This window comes from Rattus rattus, chromosome X (genome assembly GCF_011064425.1).
Source record: "Rattus rattus isolate New Zealand chromosome X, Rrattus_CSIRO_v1, whole genome shotgun sequence".
NCBI lineage: Eukaryota > Metazoa > Chordata > Mammalia > Rodentia > Muridae > Rattus > Rattus rattus.
The window spans coordinates 66,561,916-66,575,552 of NC_046172.1; the positions used below are offsets into that span (position 1 = coordinate 66,561,916).

Consider the following 13,637-nt stretch of genomic DNA (forward strand, 5'->3'; position numbering starts at 1 on the left):
TCCAGGCTTTAAATTTTATGTTTATTTATTTAAATTACTTAGAGGGTTTTGTTTTGTTCTGTTTTGTTCTCAGCTAGCGTCTCTAAGCACCCCTGCCAGGCCTGGAACTTGCTATTTTAGACCCCTCGGGCTTCAGATAAGCAGCTACTGACTTTTTTGTCTCCTCTTCCTGAAAGCTGGCATTTCACAAGTCCACTGCCACCTGATTTTAGGAATTTCCATTTTAAATGCTGCTCGGGTCACCTACAAAGATTCAAATTAGGGCGGCTGGAGTGATGACTCAGCAGTTAAGAGCACCGTCTGTCTGCTCTTCCTGAGGTCCTGAGTTCATTTCCCAGCAACCACATGGTGGCTCCCAACCTTGTGTAACTAGATCCGATTCACTGTTCTTGTATACACGAAGACAGAGCACGTATATACATAAAAATCAGTAAATAATATTTTTTTTAAAAAGGAAAGGAATTTGAAAAAAGGTTCAGATTAGGGTTATTTGCAGAGGTATTAGGAAGGTCCCCCCTTTAGTTGAAACAATATTTACCGTATCCCTACCATGTAATGGAAACGGGTACAGCGTCGTATTTAGTTCTCAGACAAACCTTGAAGATATTATGAGCACTATAAGTGAGGACAACGAAGGCCAAAGCAGTGAGAAACTGCACCCAACCCCAAATATGCCTTCTGTTAAAAGGTAAAAGACCGTGCTATGTCGAGACTTTTAAATACATCTCTTGGCTCCAAAATCAGAGCTCAGGAGAATCATACGATAATTTTTCACACCAACACTGTATAAGCACACCCCAAAATCACACCAATGGGCTAAAAAAGGAGATATATATATATATATATGTATATAATAGGCAGTACACCCACAGCCTTACATATATAAAACAATGTTCTACCACTGAGCTATACTTCTAGCTGGAAATGTGTTTTCTCAAAGATGATTTAAAAATTGGAGGACGCTGGCTGTTTCTCAGTGGCAGAGAGTTTCGTCTGCCATATTCAAGGCCCTGGGTTCAATACCCAGTGCTGCAAAGCAAAGAAAGCAAAAACAAACGTTCTAATCTCGAACTTGGTGTGTGGGGGGCAGTTTGAAACCAAAGGATGTCCAACCTGAGGTCAGTCTAGATCTCAAAAGACCTGCAAGTGTGCCTTTCAGTACTGGAGAAATAAGAAAGCGGAAAGAAATGGTAGTACACTGCAAGGGACACTTGCTTTTCTGGATGCTGAAACATTAGTTGTTTTCAGAAGTGAGGGTCAGGCCTCACTATGTAAACCAGGTTGGCCTTAAATTCATGGTCATCTTGCCTCAGCCTTCCAATGCCTTCACCCCTAGAACCATCCCACCAGCACTCCATGCTCTAGTTTTTAGTGTTGTGTGCATACATGTCTCATGTGCACGTGAGGCCCACAGGACCATCTCAGGCGTCATTGTCAGGAAACAATCTACATCCTCTGACGCACGACCTCTCCTAGCCTGAAGCTTATCAATTAGACTAGACTGGCTGGCCAGTAAATCCCATGACCTTCTTACGTCTGCCTTTCCGTTGCTTGGGTTACAAGTATGCAACATCTCCCAGGTGACCCTTCCCCCAGTTCCCTGTTTTCACCTTAAAGACTTTTTGAGGCAAAAATCTCACTTGAGATGTCCGGCCTGCCAGGACTTCTTGTAGTCCTCTCAGTTTCTAAGTGAAAAGAAAGAAAAGGTTTCTGCTTTTTCCTCACATCCTTTAGCCAAATAGATTCAACTTAAAGCAAATTCCTAGAGAAACAAATGGGGAACTGGGTTGTGGTGGTGCACACCTTCGATCCCAGCACTCAGGAGGCAGAAGCAGGCAAGTTCTAGGACAGCCAAGCCTACACACAAAAACTCTGGCTTGAAAAAAACCAAACTCCCAGAAGAATCTAGTTTTATTTTTCTTCATGAAGCTATCATCTTTGACCAGCATCTTTGGTGAAGATTCTGTTTTTTTTTTTTTCCTTTACAGCGTGTACTTTTGACTACTTTGTCAAAAATTAGGTGTCTGTGGGTGTTAGAATTAGGTCTGTGTCCTCAGTTCCATTCCATTGATCAATGTGTCTGTATTTATGATACTATGCTGATTTTATTACTAAAGCTCTCTGGTACCGCTTCCAAACAGAAATGGTGATACTTCTAGCAGCTGTTCTATTGTTTGGGATTGTTTTGGCTAGCATATGGTTTTTGTTTCGGTAAGGAGTGCATCTTCTCTGACTGAAGCCAGACCCAGGAGTCCTCTGCTGTATATGTGTTGGAGGCCTCATCTCAGCTGGTGTATGCTGCCTGGTTGGTGATCCAGTGTCTGAGAGACCTCAGGGGTCCAGATTAATGGAGACTGCTGGTTCTCCTACAGGGTTGCCCCCCTCCTCCTCAGCTTCCTCCAGCTTTTCCTTAATTCAACCACAGGGGTCAGCAGCTTCTGTCCATTGGTTGGGTGCACATATCTGTATCTGACTCTTTTTTTTTTTTTTTTTGGAGCTGGGGACCAAACCCAGGGCCTTTGCCTTTGCTAGACAAGCGCTCTACCACTGAGCTAAATCCCCCAACCCCTGTATCCCACTCTTTCAGCTGCTTGTTGGGTCTTTTGGAGGGCAGTCAGGTGGTCCCTTTTGTGAGCGTCCCATAGCCTCAGTAATGGTGTCAGATCTTGGGGCCTCCCCTTGAGCTGGATTCCACTCTGGGTCTGTCCTCAGGCTCTTCTCCATTTCCATCCCTGTAGTTCTTAACTGTCCTTTTGGATTGCATTACATCCATGTTCATAAAAGATTTTGGTCTATACTTTTTCTTTTTCTGTCTTTTTTCTGGTTTTGGTATCAGGGTAATTATGGCTTCATAGAAAAACTTTAAAGATGTTTTTTGTGTGTGTTTTGCATAATACTGAGGAGTATTGTCATTAGGGCTTATTTGAAAGTCTCATGAAGGGGCTGGTGAGATGGTTCAGGACTTAAGAGACTGGCTGCTTTCAGGGGTTCTGAGTTCCATTTCCAGCAACCACATGGTGGTTCATGACTGGGGTTCTGGTGCCCTCTTCTGGCATGTGCATGTACATGCAGAATAGCAGTCTTAAATACGTAAGTAAATAAAAATGTTAAAAAGCTGACGGAATTCTGTGTTAAATGCATCTCGCTCTGGCCTTTTCCAGTTGGGAGATTTTTAGTACTATTTTTAAAAATCTCATTAGCTATTGTGGATTTCTTAAAATTATTTGCTTAGTTTTAAAAATTATTCTCTCATATATTACATCCCCACCACTGTTTCCCTTCCTCCTAGTCCCTCCCCTGACAACTCCTCCTCAGATCAATTCTTCCTCTGTTTCCCTTCAGAAAACAGCAGGCCTCCCAGGGATATCCACCAAATATAGCATATTAAGTTGCAGTAAGACTTGACACAAACCCTCATATCAAGGCTGGGCAAGGCAACCCAGTAGGATGAAAAGGGTCCTAAAAGCAAGCCGAAGAGTCAGAAACAACCTCCGACTCCCACTGTTAGGAGTCTTACAAGAACACAAGCTATTCAATCATAGCATATATGCAGAGGACCTAAGTCCAGACTTGTACAGGCTCCCTGACTGTCAGTTCCCAGTCTCTGTGAGGTCCAATGAGCCCTAATTAGTTGATTCTGTGGGTGGTGCTTTCCAGGTGCCCTCAACCTCTATGACTTCTTTCATCCTTCCTCCCGTCTTCTGGTTCGGGTTCCCTTAGCTCCGCCTAGTATTTGGCTATGGATTTTTTTTTTTAATCTGCTCCCAACCAGTTGCTGGGATGACTCTCCTCTGGTGATAATTGTGCTAGGCACTGATCTACAAGTACAACAGAAGAGTATTATTAGAATCACTTCATTGACTTGTTTTCTGGTCCTGTTCAGTTCTATCTTGAGTTTTAGGCTGTCTGCCTCTGGTTCCTGGCCGTCCAGTCAGCATTAGGTGTGGGCTCCCTATTGTGGCCCTGGGCCTGCAGTTGGACCAGTCATTGGTCGTCATCCCCTAGAGCTCTCCTCACTTTTACCCCAGCACATCTTGAGCAGGATAAATTGTAGGTCAAAAGTTGGTGATTGGGTTGATGTTGCAGTCCCACACAGCTAGGGCCTTTCTTGGTTATAAAGATGGCCAGTTTAGGCTCCATATCCCCCCATTACTAGAAGCCTTCACTAGGTCATCCTCATAGATTCCAGAGAGTTCCCACTAGGTTTCTATATTGAGTACTGGAAGAGACAACTGAATAACATATAAAAGTCAAAGGGAAATCAGGCCTGACATTTTCTCTTCCACCCAATCCTTTGATCTCATTATTTGACTCTCCAAATTTGTTTTTAATCTATCTATCTATCTATCTATCTATCTATCTATCTATCTATCTATCTATCTATCTATCTATTGAGACAGGGTCTCCAGGAATTCACTATGTAAACCAGGCTGGCCTCGAACTCAAAGAGATCATCTTGCCGCTGTCTCCCCAAGTTCTGAGATTAAAATCCGGCACCACTAGGTCTAGAACTTCCCTAAGTTTTTATTTTTGATTTTATTTCATATTTACTTTTCCCCAAAAGAGTTTCTTATTACATTCTATTTTACATCTTAAAAATATTTATTTATTTATTTATTTATTTATTATTTCATTCAACTATGTTTTCACCATTTTCATTAGACATTTATTCATATCCCTCTTTGAGCTCTGAAACTGTAAAAATAGCATTTACAAACAAATATTCAAAGTTACTTGTTTCTAAGTGTTGGGGTTACATTGAGGTTCTGGATTCAGTCTCCATGTGGTTCCAGATCAAAGTAGTAAGTAGACTGGCTAATAGTTCAGCAGTGGGTGGGGAGGATACTGCTTTTGGGTATCTCTAACTTGGGGTTCAGCGTCAAGCTCTATAAAACCAAAGGGCTGAGAGTGTTTGAATACCTGAGAGGAAGAATGGGATAACTTCCTGGAACTCAGATTCAAACTCAGATTTTGTATAGTACCAACAGGGCCGCCCACTCCTTGGCTGTGTTGAGCTCACGAAGAGTCCCATGACAAGCCCACCCTCCAACTGAAAAAGTTTATGGACAAAGAAATCATTTGAAGTTAAACGGCAAAAGGCATGTACAAGGGATACTACTTGGGGCTTTGACCCTTTTATGGCCTTGTGATTGATGGTGTGGAGATGGCAACCAGTGGGCAGCAGAACAACATCGGGATGGTGGTCATCCGAGGAAACAGCATCGTCATGTTAGAAGCCTTGGAAAGAGTCTAACCAGTATCCAGCAGTGTGTCCACATCCCTCCCCAAAGGCATGCTTGATTGTGATGTAGAATTAGGTCATGTACATCTTCATATAAACTTTTGCTAAATAAACTTTTTGTGATATCAGAAAAAAAAAGGTACCAACAAAGTGCAATGGGTCGGTAGGCTGGCATTCATGGGGAAGGATTTACTGGATATACTGGCTCTGTGAGTTCCTACTTAAACTTATGATTTGGCCTCTCGTTCAGATTCCATGGGGTCCCAGATCTGTATGGTGGATGGGGTACCTGGTAGATGAGGGGACACTGGCTATAGAGCCTTTAACGCCTAGGCCTCTGGGGGGGTGTCCATCCTAAAACTCCAAAATCCAACAATAGATGGGATGTTTTAGCCGTCTGGTGGGTTAGTTGAACTGAGAATTTCTCCATGGTGTTCTGGCCCAGATTCTGGGTTTGGACTTCATGCTCTCCCCAGACTAGGGTGGCTGGTGTGATGGCTGATAGATGAGCAGATGGGGAGGAGCAGACTGGCTCTGAGGTCTGTATCTAGAAGCTCTGGATCCTGGTAAGTCCTAAGGGTGGATGGGTGTCTGACAGTCTGGCAACTCAGTGAATTGGCTCTGACAAAATAATTTTGTAAATGATATAGCTACAATGGGTTCAATGGGTATAGTTAATTGAGGTTAAACTGAGCATAGTTACAATTTATTTTGGTTTTGCATGTTTTACTTACTTATTTATATTATGTAGATGGGTGCCTTGTCTCCATATATGTCTGTATATGCCTGGCCCAGAAAGGTTCAGATCTCCTGGAACTGGGGCTACATGTAACCACCATGTTGATGTTAGCAATTGAACCTGTATTCTCTGGAGGAACAGTCAATGCTCCCTGCGAAAGCCATCTCTCTAGCCTCTGTTTGTTTGGTTTTGAGACAAAAATCTCCCCTACATAGCCCTGGCTGACCTATAATTTACTCCAGGAGACTGGCTGGCCTCCAACTTGCAAGTTCTGCTTGCTCCTGTCTTTTTATGTGCTGAGATTAAACACATGCCACCCAGTTTATTTCATTTTTGAGAAAGGGGTGTCCATGTAGCCACTGCTGACCTCAAACTCATTATGTAGCTGAGAATAGGCTTGAAGTTCTAAATTCTATCTCTATTTCCTGAGTGCTCAGATTACAGATGTGCACCTCCCAGCTGTTATCCAACTGTTTAAAAATACATTTTTATAAGCCTCAGAAAGACACGTCTTCCAGGATATATCTTTAAATGCTAATACATATTTCCCACTGGTGCTACACAGGTGATTGCTTTCTAAAGTTTTTTGCAAAATATACATTACTTTTTGCATGGTTGGGAAAAATGCTACAAAGGAAACTGTTATCTCCCAGGTATTCAATTTTTGCTCATCATTCTGTGCATCTAGGTGTCCATTAGACTGTAACAACTATCATGTGGGCAGAAATTAGTTTTTTTTTAATTTCCCCTGGTACTTCCTGCCACACAGTGTTCTGCATTCAATAAATGTTGACTAAATCCTTTCGTGTATCTTCATACATATAAGCCTGTGTGCCTATGTGGGCATGCATATTTAAATATGCCACCCTCTTTCTCATCAGTAATGATGAAAAAGAGTAAAACAACTGTTTTAAAAGAATAATGGGCCATTTGCCATATGTTGAAAGGAATAGTGTTCTCTACTGCCAAGGCTGAGGTACAGAGTGACCAATAATGATTTCAGGTAACCACAATCAAATTTGTCCATTTCTGCCTAATTGTTTTCTTGTGTTGCTTTGGTAAGATTAGGTCCAGTTCTTCTTTAACTAGCCTGTCTGGGCACTTTGTTAAAACGTTTAGGAAAAGCTATACCACAGCAAGTGGTAAATGGGCTGTCTGTACCCCCTGAGCTACTTGTTGCGGTCAGTGTTTAATCAGCTGAGGCAAAAGGACCTTGTCCTGTTGAGCATACAAGCCAGGCAGGTTCAGAGGTCTTCAGTCACACTCATTTGCTGTTTGAGAATTCCATGCTCTGCATCAAAACGAGATAAGAGCACAAAGTTTGTACTTTGAGTTATCAACAGGTTGCCCAAGGGAGAATGAGTGTTCAAAATCCCTCAAACCACTAAATTGTTAAAAACCTCAAACAGGCTCTTCAGAATCAGACAGCAAGCTGAAGGATTTTACATTTGATATCAGAAATAGAGGCAGGATAAATTTAATCTCAGCTCTTGGAAATTTGATTTTTAAAAATTTACTGCTGTGCAAAGGAAGGCACAGGCGTGGAGGACATTTTAAAGGCATTATGGCTTATCCCTTAATTAGGCTGCTGCAGGGAGCTAAGGAGATGGATTTGGAGCCTGATCGATCTAGTCTTCCCTCAGAGACCAGCAGGCAACAAGGGTAGGGTTTTTCTTTGCTTCCTCAAAAGCCGCTGATGGGGTTATTGATTTCTGAAATCTCCTGTAGGAAATTTTTACACAGTAAAAATGGGGCGTTTAGAAATCAAGCGAATCGACCAACTGTGATTTATACTGCCTCATTATGTTAACCCATTGGAAGCTGTGTATCTGGGGGCCTTTTCAAGTGCCTGTCTTCTTACATATTTATTGGGCTGTCAGGTATAAATGCTACTAATAAGTCAAACACCATGCAGCGGACCATGACTTAAATTCCCTCTACTAATCACACCAGAGTCCTGGCAGCAACATCCATTCATGGAAAATATTGAAGAGGAGGAGCACTGGGGTGGCCTTGGGAGAACATTGCTTTACTCTTTTTATTGTTTTTTTCAAATTATTAGAAACTTTCACTTGTGAATGGCTAAAATCCTAACCTTCTTTGGGCCTCTCCAATCACGTAATGAATCTTTACCTTGGGGTATGGTTCTCAGTATACTCCATTTTGTGTTCTGTGAGGGAGGTGCAAGAGGTACTCTTGGGATGAAAAGAAAGGAGATTGTGAGGGTAACTGAAAAGTCTAGGATTTCTAAAATGCATTAACTTCAAAGCCTTTTTCTGATCAAAGTCATTGACATCATATCACATTATCCTCCCTATGCTTTATAGGCAGATATGTTATCTTAGAATATCCTCAGCACAGCTTAAACTCCACTCACTTTTCTCATCGTTTCTTTACAGTAAGTGTTGATACACATTTTATGTTATAGGAATGAAACTGAATCTAAAAAGTTGATACTTTTTTCAGTGCCTGTATGGTGGTTTTGAATGAGAGATGACTCCCTTAGGTTTTATATTTTGAATACTAGGTCTGTAGTTGATGGAACTGGTTTGGGAAAAGATTAGAAAGTAGGTCCTTGTTGGAAGATGTGCCACTAAGTTTAGCTTTTGGGTTCTCAAAAGTCCTACCAGGTGAGCTCTCCTATTCCTCTCCTCCTATCCCTCTCCCCCCCCACCTCCAGCCTTGTGCTTGTGGATCAGAATGTAAGCTCTTAACTAATTTAGCACTATGCCTGCTTGCCTGCCTGCTGTCATGCTCCCTGCCATGGTGATCATGAGCAGCAGCTTTCTAGAACTTCAAGCAAACCCTAATTAGATGCTTTTCTTTTGTCAGTTGCCTTGGTGGTGTCTCTTCATATGGCAATAGAACACTGACTAAGATAGCTTGCTAGTGTTAAACTAGTGTCGGTGAGTCATAAATGTGTCTTAAAATGTATGGCTAGCTTTGAGGATAAATCCTGAACTGACCACTGGTATCTAAGTACTTGTCCACTCCTTATCAGAGGTATTATTGTTTGCATCTATTAATAAAAGTGGCAAATTATTCATGACGGAAGAATTTTCTTTTATCTCATGATCTAAATGAAACATCAGACTAAATATATTTATTTTAAAATAAAATTATTTGTGTGTGGTGTGTGTGAGTGTGTGTGTGTGAGGGGGTGTGTGTGGTGTGTGTGTGTGTGTGGGGGGGGGAGGACAATTTTTTGGAAATCTAGGTTCTGGGATTGAACTCTGTGGATCTCAGGCTTGCAAACAACTACTTGTTTTGTTGAGCCATTTGACAACTCAGAAATCATATTCTTTCTTATTTGAACATTTTATTTATTAGACCTCCCACATTCAAAAGTAATATCACTTTGAGGGATAAGTCAGGCAAGTGGAACTTGTATTAGAGATGGAGGTGACAGTATAGACACAAATATAAGTTGACCTGGAAATTCACAATGTTTTCTGCTCTTTTTTTCTTTAACTTTTCGAAGTTAAGATTTATTCCTTTTATTTTATATCGTTTTTGCCTGCATGTGTATAATACCACATGGGTGCCTGTTGCTTGAGGAGGTTAGAAGAGATTGATGCCTGGTGCTGGAAACACCATGTGTGCTGGGGTGAACCTAGGTCCACTGCAAAGCAGCAACTCCTATAATTCCAGCTAAGCTATCTCACAGCCCGCTGTGTTCTCTTAGGACAAATTTCCTTAATTATTTGGGCCAGATATTAAATACATTTTCTTATAAAATAGCATCTCTTTCTTTTCTTTCCCTTCATACCTTTCTTTCCCCACCTTTGAAGACATCTCATTCTGTAGTATCTGCAACTTCCCTATAGTAGCTGCTGTCCTTAAACTTTGCAAGCCTTCTTTCAACTGCCCCAGTGCTGCGATTATGTGGTACAATGGATCATGCCAGGAAGAGTCTCTGAGATCATGTAAGGTAAGCCGGGTCCTGAGATCATGCCAAGGTGAAGCGGGTCTGAGATCATGTAAGGTGGGCGGTTCGGGGATTTCTGGCCTGGAACAACGTGTGCCACACTCCCACATCGTCATGTAGCTCAAAACAAGTTCTCCATGCTAATGGGGTGCCTAGGGGTCCTGAGGGTTTTAGCCAATAAGCTTCCCTTCTCCACATCCCTTCCAAATTCTCTGCTCTCCAAGCTGAGAAGTTGGTATCATTCATTTTCACAATGAACAACCAATAAACAGTTTTGGGACCAAGGACTGTCTCTTTCACCTACCACAGCCATGGGGAAACATGGAGGCCTTCCATACCAGGCTGCCTAATCTCCCTTGGACCTCTCTGTAGCACCAGCAACCTCCACTGCCAATGAACTAAGCCAGGCTCTCCCAGCCCCAGCCACCGGCTAGCAGCCTCATCCGCAGCCACAGTCTCATCAACCAGCCTGTGGACCCCTGACACTTCGTCCCAACTTCCCTGTGTGGTTTTCTAGCAGTATCTAGGTGCTTAGGTCAGGGAATACCAACTTCAGCTTCCCACATCTCAGACATAAACTACCCACTAAGATACTCATTGCTCTTTTTGCCTCTTCCTTGCCTTCCTTCCCTTTCCCCTTTCTTTTGAGATTGAACCCAAGGCCTCATGTTCACTGGGCAAAGGTCCATGAATTGACTTCCATGGGCAGGTACTCATGTGAATTGCCTGGTATGTAGATAAGCGCTTGCTCTGCATATAAATAAAAATTCTTAAAATAACATCTAGGGCTTGGAAGTGCTCAGTGGTTAGGCACTGGCTTCCCTTTCCAAGGTCTGAAGTTCAGTTCCCAGCAACCCCTTGGTGGCTCACAACCCATCTAGTAATGGGATCTGATGCCTTCTTCTGGTGTGTGTATCTTTTTAAAAATAACAAAAATATTAAGCCCCTATCATTGTTTGACAGTGCCAGTTCTTTTTGGGACAGATGTTCTAGATGTTTTTCTTTTAATAGTCCAGCTTCCAAGTGAAACTGGCCACTTCACTTTTATTCCTTATCCCACAATATTTATTTATTTATTTAGATTTATTTATTTAGAGACAGTGTCTCACTGTAACCCTAACAGACATCAAATTTAATCTGACTTTTCTCTCTAGAATTATTGAGATTAAATTACATTTCACTGTGCCTGAATGCTTCTTTTTATTTTAGGTATTCTTTCTGAGAATGTTGTGTGTGTGTGTGTGTGTGTGAGAGAGAATGTGTGTTTCAGGATGTAAAAATGACATTGTATTATGCTTCTGATTCTTCCATCAGTGCTGTTTTATATGTGGCCCTTTTCTTTTCTGCTATCACAGTCCACGATCTATCTGCTTTCACTTACAGCTAGATCTCACCACCTCAAACTGTGCTGCTGATGGTATGCGCTCCCTAGAGGAACTTTCTATTTAAACGTTTTAGGTGTCACTTGGTAGCTCAAAGACCTGAAACCAAAAACTGGGAGGATTCAGATGATTCCAGAAACCCTGGCAATTCTCCTTATCTGAGTAGGTAGGTGTTTCAGGCCGGTTCAGTCTTGGAGCACATTACCATGACACCCCATATAGGATCTTGACTGCTAGTCTGTAACACAGAGTACATAGAGTTCTCCATGCTAATGAAGTATCTAGATGTGCGCACTGACTGTTTAGCCAATAACTTCCCTTCTTGGACATTCTTCCTGTAAAAGATATTTAATCTCTAGTCCACCTGAGTAAATTGTATGTACTCATTTCCCACAATGAACAATGGATGTCGGTTTGACTAGCAAAGTCTGTCTCTCACCAAGAACCGCCATTTGTCATACAGAACTGCTCATAAGTCCTGTGAAGCCCCTATCTACCCTCCAGACATGGACCTCACCCCAAGCTAAGCTGGAATCCCCCAGCCCTGGGCTCATCACTGGACTTTCGTTCCTGACTCTATGAGGTTCCAGCAGCAACTGGACATCCTGGGAGTTTGGGAACTCCTGCCTCCCCTGTCTCGGCTTGAGCACTTCTCATCTGGGCTGGGGCCCCATCTTAGGCTGTGTTCTACTATCCCCTGCAATCACTAAATGGTGGTGAGAATGTAGCCCTGCCCTTGACCAAGCAGCATTCACACACACCCAGTGGCAGGCAAACGCTGACCCACAGCAAACAAGGTCAGCATCAGGCTGAATGAGAGTGATATTTTATAGTATTTTTTGTTGCTTGTTTTTCTTTGCTTGTTTCTGAGCCAGGATGTCTTTTCAGCCTGAGCTTGCCTTCCACTCTTCTTGAGGCCAAGATGGCCCCAAATCCCTTGATTCTCTTGCCTTCATGGTCTCAAGTCCAGCATATAGTGTTGCTGTTTTTTCCCAAAATTATTTTATTTTTTAATTGTGTGTTATGGTGTGTGTGTGCTGAGTGTATGTTTGTTTGAGACATTTTCTTTTTATGTACCCATACTGGCCTTTAAACTCTTTTTTTTTTAAAGACAGAAAATACTTTATTTAAAACCCATCAGTAAATGGATGGCTTGTGTCTATGACAAATGATTTATATTTAAAGCATAAGTCAGTAACTGTATGAAAGCACATTGCCACATACAAATGAACTGATCAGACCATGATTTTATATTGGAACAGAACAAACTTCCTGTAAAAGCAGCACCTCTGTGACATTTAATTTAGTAGCCCTCCTTCAACAGAATTCACACCAACCTCTTCATAATCCTTCTCTAGGGGCTGCCGTGGTCCTCACGGACTTCAGAGAACTCCCCTTCTTCATGCCTCACCTACATACAAAGGGGCACAAAAGGCACGCTGGCATATATCAGCTCAAACTTATGATCCTAGGTGAGCCCAGGCTCAGCAATGGCTGTGGTGTTGCTCAGCATACGTGCAGGCCTCTGGACCTGGCCAGGCTTCCACTAGGGTACCACAGTGAGTCTGGCAATCATGCCAGCCTTGAATCCAGTAAACAACAAAAAATATGGAATGCTTTGAGAATTTGCGTGGTCATCTCTTGTGTAGAGGCCATGTTAATCTTCTCTGCATTGTTCAAATTTTGCATATAAAGGCTAAAGTGAGTATGGCCTTAAATTCTTAATCCTCCTGCCTTAGCCTCTGATTACAGGCCCCTGACATAACAGTTAATTATATTATTTGCTTTTAAGTTTGCTACCTAAGGCAGTATGATTCTCCAGAAAGACAGAACTGATAGCAAGCACATATCCATATTATCAAAGGATTTCCATTGGATTGGCTTGCATGAGAGGGGTTATATGGTGCAACAGTGGCCATCTGCATGCAGGAGAAGCCAAGGATCAGATTTCTAATCCAGGAAGAAAAGTAGAAAGCGTTCACAGTTCCAATTCAATGCCAAGAGCTTGGACATTCCCAGGCGAGTTACTGATAGCGAGTTCATTTCGAAGGACCAAAGAAGCAAGAATGTGAAATTGGCTGGCTGTGTGTGTGTGTAGACAGACTCAGTCATTCAGAACAGAAATAGATTTGCTGGATCACCCGCCTTTCTCACTCCTGCCCTCTTTATCCAGCAAGTTTGCCCGCTCAACATTCACACCCTATTTAGAGTGGGTCCTTTATCCTCACTATCCTAGATGCAATCTTCGGGAAGACGTCCACGAACACAAAAATAGGTCTCACTAGACCTAGATGTACCTTAAACCTGTCAAGTTCGTGAGTCAGACCAACTATCACACCTGTTCAT

The 13,637-nt window shown here is 42.3% G+C and overlaps 1 non-coding gene and 1 pseudogene across 1 annotated transcript; one reads left to right on the forward strand and one right to left on the reverse strand.

The window, feature by feature from the left end:
- The first annotated feature begins 3,054 nt into the window (after window positions 1–3,054).
- On the forward strand, window positions 3,055–5,254 carry LOC116889326 (annotated as a pseudogene).
- A 7,639-nt stretch (window positions 5,255–12,893) lies between these two features.
- LOC116889441 lies at window positions 12,894–13,000 on the reverse strand. Its single transcript, XR_004386403.1, has one exon. It is a non-coding gene; the product is annotated as a U6 spliceosomal RNA (small nuclear RNA).
- Between the last annotated feature and the right edge of the window lie 637 nt (window positions 13,001–13,637).